This window comes from Bison bison, unplaced genomic scaffold (assembly GCF_000754665.1).
Source record: "Bison bison bison isolate TAMUID 2011002044 unplaced genomic scaffold, Bison_UMD1.0 scf7180017864097, whole genome shotgun sequence".
Lineage (NCBI taxonomy): Eukaryota > Metazoa > Chordata > Mammalia > Artiodactyla > Bovidae > Bison > Bison bison.
Window position 1 is genome coordinate 1,645,287 of NW_011494669.1, and position 8,487 is coordinate 1,653,773.

General features: G+C 42.5%; 1 pseudogene; it reads left to right on the forward strand.

Annotated features, from left to right (window-relative positions):
• Window positions 1-132: 132 nt before the first annotated feature.
• The window catches only part of LOC104987539, a 25,280-nt pseudogene continuing 16,925 nt past the window's right edge, over window positions 133-8,487 (forward strand).

The window sequence follows — 8,487 nt, forward strand, 5'->3', positions numbered from 1 at the left end:
GCTGGACCCGGGGCCCGCGCCCGCGCCAGGCTCAGGCTCTAGCGCTCCCAATCAGATCAGCCTGCCGCCGGGAAGTGCAGCGGAGACTCCTTCGCTTCCGAGCGGGCTCTCGGCTCCCGCGGAGCATGCGCCATGGGCGCGCTCGAGCGCTGCGGCGTCCCGCAGCCGGCTCCCGGGCGGAGCGGATCACCAGCTCCACCCACTGGCCGCGCCTGCCGGGTCTAGTAGGCTGCGTGGGCTCCACCGCAGGAGCTCCTGCAGAGCCACTAAGCTCCGCCCCTGGCACAGAGAACGTGGGCTCTGTAGATGTAATTACATGCTACTTATGAATCCCTCAGCGGCGTGCCTGAGGCAGGGCAATCTTGCTGTACATTTTATTTTTATTACTAAAATGCCTAGTGGATAAAGAGTTTGCCTGCAATGCGGGAGAACAGTGTTCGATCCCTGGCTTGGGAAGATCCCCTGGAGAAGGAAATGGCAACCCCCTCCAGTATTCTTGCCTGGAGAATTCCATGGACAGAGGAGCCTGGTGGGCTACAGTCCAGAGGTCACAAAGAATCGGACACGACTGAGTGACTAACACTTTAACTTTTGAAGATACTAGGGGTATAGCAGCCAAACAAGAACCGTCATCTCCTGCTTACATTCTAATGGGAAGAGACATCATGAATAAATATAAAAATGAAGTAGTGAAAATGCCATGATGAACAATAAAGAGATAATGAAGGTGGGTGCTATGTTATGTCTAAAGTAATCAGGAAAGGACCCTCTGATGGCACTTCGAGCACAAACAAAAAGAAGGTGATTTCGAACCATGTGGATACTGGGAAGGAGCATTCTGAGATGAGAGGATAGCAAGTGCAAAGGTCCTGCGGCAGGAATATTCTTAGTGGTGTTTAATAAGCGGGATTTGGTCAGTGTCGCTGGAACAGAAAGTGGGAGGTGGAGAGCAGTAGATCATGATGTCCTAGAGGTAACTGGGGGCCTTGGGGACCAACTGGAATGACTCTATTACTTCTTACCAAGAAGAGAAGCCGTTGGAAGGTATTCAGGAAAAAGCAACATAACTTTGTTGACCATATCGTTTGTAACTATTGCCACCTGTTCCATAGATTGTCCTTTTATCAGTGATGTCCTTTGCTATGCAAAAGCTTTTAAGTTTAATCAGGTCCCATTTTTAAGTTTTTGTTTCCTTTGCTTCAGGAGAAAGATCACATATATAAAATATAATTATAATGTTATATATATTATATATATTGCTGTGATTTTATGTCAAAGAATCTTCTGCCTATGTTCTCTTCTAGGGGTTTATGGTTTCAGGTCTTACATTTAGGTCTTTAAACCACTTTGGGTTTATTTTTGTATATGATATGAAGGAAATGTCCTAATCTCATTGTTTTGCCTGTAACTGTTCAGTTTTCTCAGCACCACATGTTGAAGAAACTGTCTTTTATCCATTGTATGTTCCTGCTTTCTTTGTCATAAATAAATTGGCCATAGGTGTGTGGGTTTATTTCTGGTCTCCCTATTCCATTTCCTCTTAATAGTTTAACTCTTAAGCAGGCCATTTTTCACTTTATCACATAGAAGGGGATGGTTGAGTCAAGCTGAAGGAAATAGGGAGCTTGCCCTGTCAATATCAGAGCAGCAGAGCATACCAGCTAGAGATTCAGAGGATGGCAGGGATGGGGGTAAGGATGGGGGAGCCCATCATTTATGTATGTGAAGTGAAGTGAAAGTCACTCAGTCGTGTCTGACTCTTTGTGACTACATGGACTATACAGTCCATGGAATTCTCCAGGCCAGATTACTGGAGTGGGTAGCCTTTCCCTTCTCCAGGGGATCTTCCCCACCCAGGGATCGAACCCAGGTCTCCCACATTGCAGGCAGATTCTTTACCAGCTGAGCCACAAGGGAAGCCCAAGAATACTGAAGTGAGTAGCCTATCCCTTCTCCAGGGTCTCCTGCATTGCAGGCAGATTTTTTACCAACTGAGCTATGAGGGAAGATTGTATTCCCATCTTCAAGAGATGGGAATATACAGCCTTGATGTACTCCTTTCCCAATTCGGAAACAGTCTGTTGTTCCATGTCCAGTTCTAACTGTTGCTTCTTGACGTTCATAAAGATTTCTCAGGAAGCAGGTAAGGTGGTCTGGTGGTCCCATCTCTTGAAGACTGATTCCCATCTCTGCGAAGAACTGATTCATTGGAAAAGACCCTGATGCTGGGAAAGATTGAAGGCAGGAGGAGACACGGATGACAGAGGATGGCATCACTGACTTGATGGACATGAATTGAGCAAGCTCTGGGAGTTGGTGATGAACAGGGTAGCCTTATGTATATATGGTCACATAAATCCTTCTGAGAACTTTGGCTTTTACGAATTTGGAAACGTTCTTATTCTAATATTGGTTATTATTGAGTTTGCAGTTGTTCTATAAAACACATGATATTCTTAAGCAATGAAATTGTGCTGATATCTTTAACAATTTGTCTGCAGCTTCTTCAATACCACCTGTCACAGTATAATCCACAAGTTTCTGTTGGAGTTCTGTAACATTATCATTTTTAAAATGATTCATGGTTCAAATGAATCATTTGACAAATGAAATGAAAATGACATTTCAGACAAATGAAAAAAGGCAATATTAAAGTAGAGGGACAGTAGGCAATTACATTTTTTGTCTGTACCATTCATTTTATTATAGAGAAAGAATCTTCCAAACCAGAGAAGAACCAGGCTAAATCCCTGGGATCTTCAGGAGAAAAGGAGTGAAATGGAGCAGACTGAGACCTGAATAAAGGCTACAGTGGTCAGCAGTCCTGAATTCTTCCACAAGATCCTGGTTAACTGTAAACCCTGGGAATATGGAAATCAGTGTCAATTCTAAGTGCCAGTCAGTTCCAGACAAGCCAATCTCACAATTACACTCATGAAATTTGTCTTTTCAAGTATTACAGAATTTATTTGCATTTTATAGAAAGCACAGATCTGAATATAGTTAAGGAAGCAACTATAGACAGAACTAGCAGATGCAGCATTAGCTTTAAGAGATGATCTGATGGCTTTTTCCTTATTTGTGCAAGTGACTTTCTAGAATCTCTTACTCTCCACCTCCTCCTCCAACCCTTTCCTATGTGAGTCAGAACTCAGCTGATGGAGCAGAGAATTAAAGGCTGTGTCCTTGCCTCAAATTTCGAAGAAAATTCCTATGTGAGTCAGAACTCAGCTGATGGAGCAGAGAATTAAAGGCTGTGTCCTTGCCTCAAATTTCGAAGAAAAAAAAAAATATATATATATATATATGGAGAGAGAGAGAGAGGGAGGGAGAGATAAAACTTTTGTATATTATCACCGTCAATCTGTTGGGTACAACAGAAGAAGGCAGATGCCTCAAGGGAGTGGAAGAGTGACCAGGTCATGACTTGTGGTGTTTGGCTATTGACGTCTCAGAAGTTGCAAGTCCTCAAACATCTGTTCTGCTCAGACTTTTAAGAGTTCAGTAGTTAATGAGAAAGGTCTCAACATTAGAGGACTGAGAAAGCAGGGAAGGAACTGTATTATTATAGCTTTATGTTATCTTGAGCAGAAGATAAGTCCATAAAACATTCTGACTCAAGTCTGTCTCAGCTTCTATTTTCTGTTTCTGTTTCTAGAGAGGTCCTATCTAATGACCTCGTGAATCTGTTCCAGATAAAGAGTTGTCTATAAAATGCTCTATGATTCAATGTCCATGCATGTCACAAGCTCTGTAAATTGCTCTGAAAACCAGTGTGAGAATTACTTTGCTATAATTACTTCTGACACCGAGATTGCAAAACTTCAGAGCGCATCTTGATCGCCATGCAGCATGCTTTACAGACATCTCTACAGCTAAAGAGGAAAATAAAATGGAGAATAAGATGCAGGTGGCCAGGAATATGCAACTTAAAACACCTTAGTTTGTAACCATCAACCTTACTCCTACAGATGATCTCTTTTTATACAGTCTTCAGCTTTCCTGTTCCTGAGGTATATGCCCCAAGTGCTCTGTGTCAGCTTTTTAAAAACAGAGATCACACCTTGCATCAGTTTGGATTCTAACTAGGACACTTAAAATGGGATGTTTGAGAGAGCGGATTTACAAAGGGGCAATTTAACTGTGGTTGGATAGGGGAATCACAAGATGGCACAGTTGTTAGCCATCCCTAGGCCCAAAGAGATGAGATGGTTACCGGAAAATGGAAGGAAAGCATCTCATAGAAGCCCCCGTGAAAGGAACAGAATCCTTCTTCAGAATGACACAGCCCTTAGCCTCTCAGCAGGGAGAGAAATAAACCCTGTGCCATCACCATCTGCCTCCCTTCAGTCTTCTGCAAAGCATTCCCTGTTGACAAAACCCAGCCAGTAGCTGGAGGATCAAGGAACCTGTTAATATAGTCCATTCCATAATCTTCCCACTTTACAAGGCTGGATGGAAAAGGATGAAAAGTGGAGCCAGAGAGGGAAATTCAACATAATGTTCACATGATCTTTCTATATTCTATGTTGGCAAAGTAGGAGGAAGTCCAGAATTGTGGTCAGGAGTGCAGACTCAGGGGTCAGACCACTCAAGTTCAAGCCAATATCAACAATTTGTTAGCTGTGCAAATTTGGGCAAGATTTTGAACTTCTTTTTCTCAGTTTTATCACCTGTAAAATAAAATTAGAAGGGTCAAAGACCATTTCAAAGTTTAGACAGGATAATATGTGTAAAGCACTTAAAATTGGTCTGGCATATAGCACTCAATAAATGCTAGTTAATTGTTTTTTTTTTTTAATGTTTTCTTACAGTAAATTCCTTTCTATAAATACAATTTATCTTATTATTAGTGGCTTTTAGTTATCATATAGGTTCAATGTATTTCCACTTGTGTGTATAGCATCTAACCCTATTCTCCTCTGCATACATAATTTTACAAAACTGGGCTCAGACCACATATATTATTTGTCTGCTTTATTCCCACTTAATATTGAAAATCTTTCTATGTCATTCAACATTTTAAAAATCATTTTTAGTGGCTACATGTATGATACTGTTATTTGGAGTCACAATAATTTACTAACAAATCTCCTTTGTTGTATGTTTAAGTTATTTTTAAAAACCAATATCACCTACTTATCCATGGTAATTCCATTAGGATAAAGTCTCTGAAATAAAACTTGTAGGTCTAACATAGGCTCTCCTTTAAGAATTTTTTAATTCTAATTAATATTTTACAATTCTTTTAACATTGTTCAAAGGTGCTGACATATTAGATAAAGAAATCTTTGGTAACATAAGTGTTACCTTCTCTGGAGACAGCCGTACAATCCTTTAAGATGACATGAAAGTGTGTATAAGTGAGACTGACGTTTCTGTAGCCTAGATGTTTCCCCATCTTGGGGAAAATTTAAAATGACATATTAGCAATATGGCAGTTCAACTGTAGCTTTTGAAAATATTTTCTTGCCAAATGTTAACATCCAATAAATGAACATATTCCTTGTTAGATCAAAGAACTCAACACAGGAAAAATACAAGCTTGGGTATTCCCTTCACCTCCATTCATCATCTAAGACTTTTCTGATACCCCTGGCTGCTTCAGGAAAATATGATCACCTAGAATGATCCTTCACCTCTACCTCCTATGGGAAGTACTCCTTATTCCCAAAGAGATGCAAGATAACAGTCTTCCTAAGGGAAGGCAGAAGGAGGAAACATATTTGTTAAGCATGTCTTATGAGTGTCTTCCTAAGTACCTCACATCCAATATTTCAATAACCCCTTGCAAATATGCATACAATTCTCTAGACTGCTCACTTCTTTATGCAGAAAAGAAGGACGCTATCTACGTCTTTCTAATTCATCTTAGGTGACACCTGGCACAACTAAGTATTTTACTGAGAGATAAGTAGTAAGTATTGGACTTACTTGCTTTCATCTGGCTTACAGTAAAAAAGAAAATACTCTATTAAAAACAGTACTCAGAACTTCCTTGGGTGGCTCAGTGGTAAAGAATCTGCCTCTTAATGCAGGAGACACAGGTTCAATCCTTGATCAGGGAAGATTCCACGTGCCACAGAACAACTAAGCCTGTGCGCTACAACTATTGAGCCTGTGCTCTGGAGCCCAGGAACTGCAACTACTGAGCCTTTGCTCTGAAACTGCTGAAACCTGTGCACCCTAGAGCCTGTACTCAGCAGCAAGAGAAGCCACACATCAAAATTACAGAGTAGCTCCTGCTTGCTGCAACTAGAGAAAAGCCCACACAGCAACAAAGACCCAGCACAGCCAATACATCAAAAAGCTAATAAATCAGTAAAATTATTTTTAAAAAAGCAGTACTCAGACCAATGCATGATATAGTACAAAACTTTAATACACTACTTAAGGACATGAAAGTCATCTTCTGACAGATGAACTGGAAATTTTTTTCAAGTTTCCTTATATAATTGTAACCTTATAAAATTCCTCCTTTCAAAAGTGACACCGATCCTGATACTTGTTGAAAAGTCTAAGATACATCGCTACAGTGATTTAGGAGATTATCTTAAAGCCCATCTTTTGAATACATCATCAGAATGTAACAGAGCAGGGTGAGCACAGCCCTTAGCAGGCAGCCATTGCTGTGCCTCATTGCTGCCCCGCCCTCCACTCTGTCACTAGGCAACAGGTCTAGCGAAGCCATTGATCAGTGCCTCAGTGGGCCCCGCCCACAAGCAACCAACTATCAGTGAGACACCGGGTTAGTTGTCCTGCTCAGCTATTGGTCAGCACCGCAGTGGGCTCTGCCCACAAGGAACTGTCAATGAGGGGCCATTAAGGAAGTGATTGAGCCAAGAGTCAGTGGTGTAGTGGTCATCAGGTGGAGAGTAAGGTAAGAGGCAGATTCAGACCTTTTCCTGGAAGCCCTCCAGCTCACCCAGGTTTGGGCCAGCAGGTGAGCTGGAGGGCCCAGGGAACAGGCTGAGCACTATTTCCTGCAGGGCTCTAGAGCCCTCACTAAGGCTTTCTAGTAGCCGTAGCCCAACCCTTGAGGTAGGGGTGAACCTCTCCTCTATCCCTGTCTCTGTGGTCTAGTAACAATGAGTAGCAATGGCTGTCTGCATGGGTTGCAGTCTGTGAGACCTGGTCTTACCATTTGGGTTGGCCTGAGGAGACTGAGGGCCAGTTGTGTTGGGTGTTTGGCTCCCTTAGGGGTTGCAGCTGGGAAGCATGTGGGAACCTGGCCCTGAAGGAGCTGCCAGCTGAGATCTGCCTCCTCTTAGCCAGGACTGGGACCTTGGAGGGTGAAAGTTGTATCTTGGGACCTTGCCCTTTCTTGTCAAGACAAAGAATAACATTCCTTTAGTAGAGATTTATGGGAACATCATTACCTGACCATGCAATGACTCAAGAGCAAAAGATCTGGCATCAAGAAGTTTGCAACAACTAACCATGCCCCTCCCTCACATTTTGCCTTTAGAGGGGCTTGCTGAACGCTTTCTGTAACATAGGGGTTCTTAGTGCATGAGCCACCCATCTCCTTGTATGAACCTCTAATAAAACCTTTTTCTGGTCCAGATTCCAATGTTCTAGTTTTGATTTGCCTCACAGTGCGTCAGGCACTCGGACTTGTGATTTGGTAACAAGAGAACTGATCACTGTCTTCATCCCTTCTTGGGATTTCCCCCAAAGTCTGATTCAGTTCAGTTCAGTTGCTCAGTCATGTCCAACTCTTTTCGACCCCATGAATCCCAGCATGCCAGGCCCCCCTGTCCATCACCAACTCCCGGAGTTCACTCAGACTCACGTCCATCCAGTCAGTGATGCCATCCAGCCATCTCATCCTCTGGCGTCCCCTTCTCCTCTTGCCCCCAATCCCTCCCAGCATCAGGGTCTTTTCCAATGAGTCAACTCTTCACATGAGGTGGCCAAAGTACTGGAGTTTCAGCTTCAGCATCATTGCTTCCAAAGAAATCCCAGGGCTGATCTCCTTCAGAATGGACGGGTTGGATCTCCTTGCAGTCCAAGGGACTCTCAAGAGTCTTCTCCAACACCACAGTTTAAAGGCATCAATTCTTCAGCGCTCAGCTTTCTTCACAGTCCAACTCTCACATCCATACATGACCACTGGAAAAACCATAGCCTTGACTAGATGAACCTTTGTTGGCAAAGTAATGTCTCTGCTTTTGAATATGCTATCTAGGTGATCATAACTTTCCTTCCAAGGAGTAAGCATCTTTTAATTTCATGGCTGCAATCACCATCTGCAGTGATTTTGGAGCCCAAAAAATAAAGTCTGACACTGTTTCCACTATTTCCCCATCTATCTGCCATGAAGTGATGGGACCAGATGTCATGATCTTTGTTTTCTGAACATTGAGCTTTAAGCCAACTTCTTCACTCTCCTCTTTCACTTTCATCAAGAGGCTCTTTAGTTCTTTTTTACTTTCTGCCATAAGGGTGGTGTCATCTGCATATCTGAGGTTATTGATATTTCTC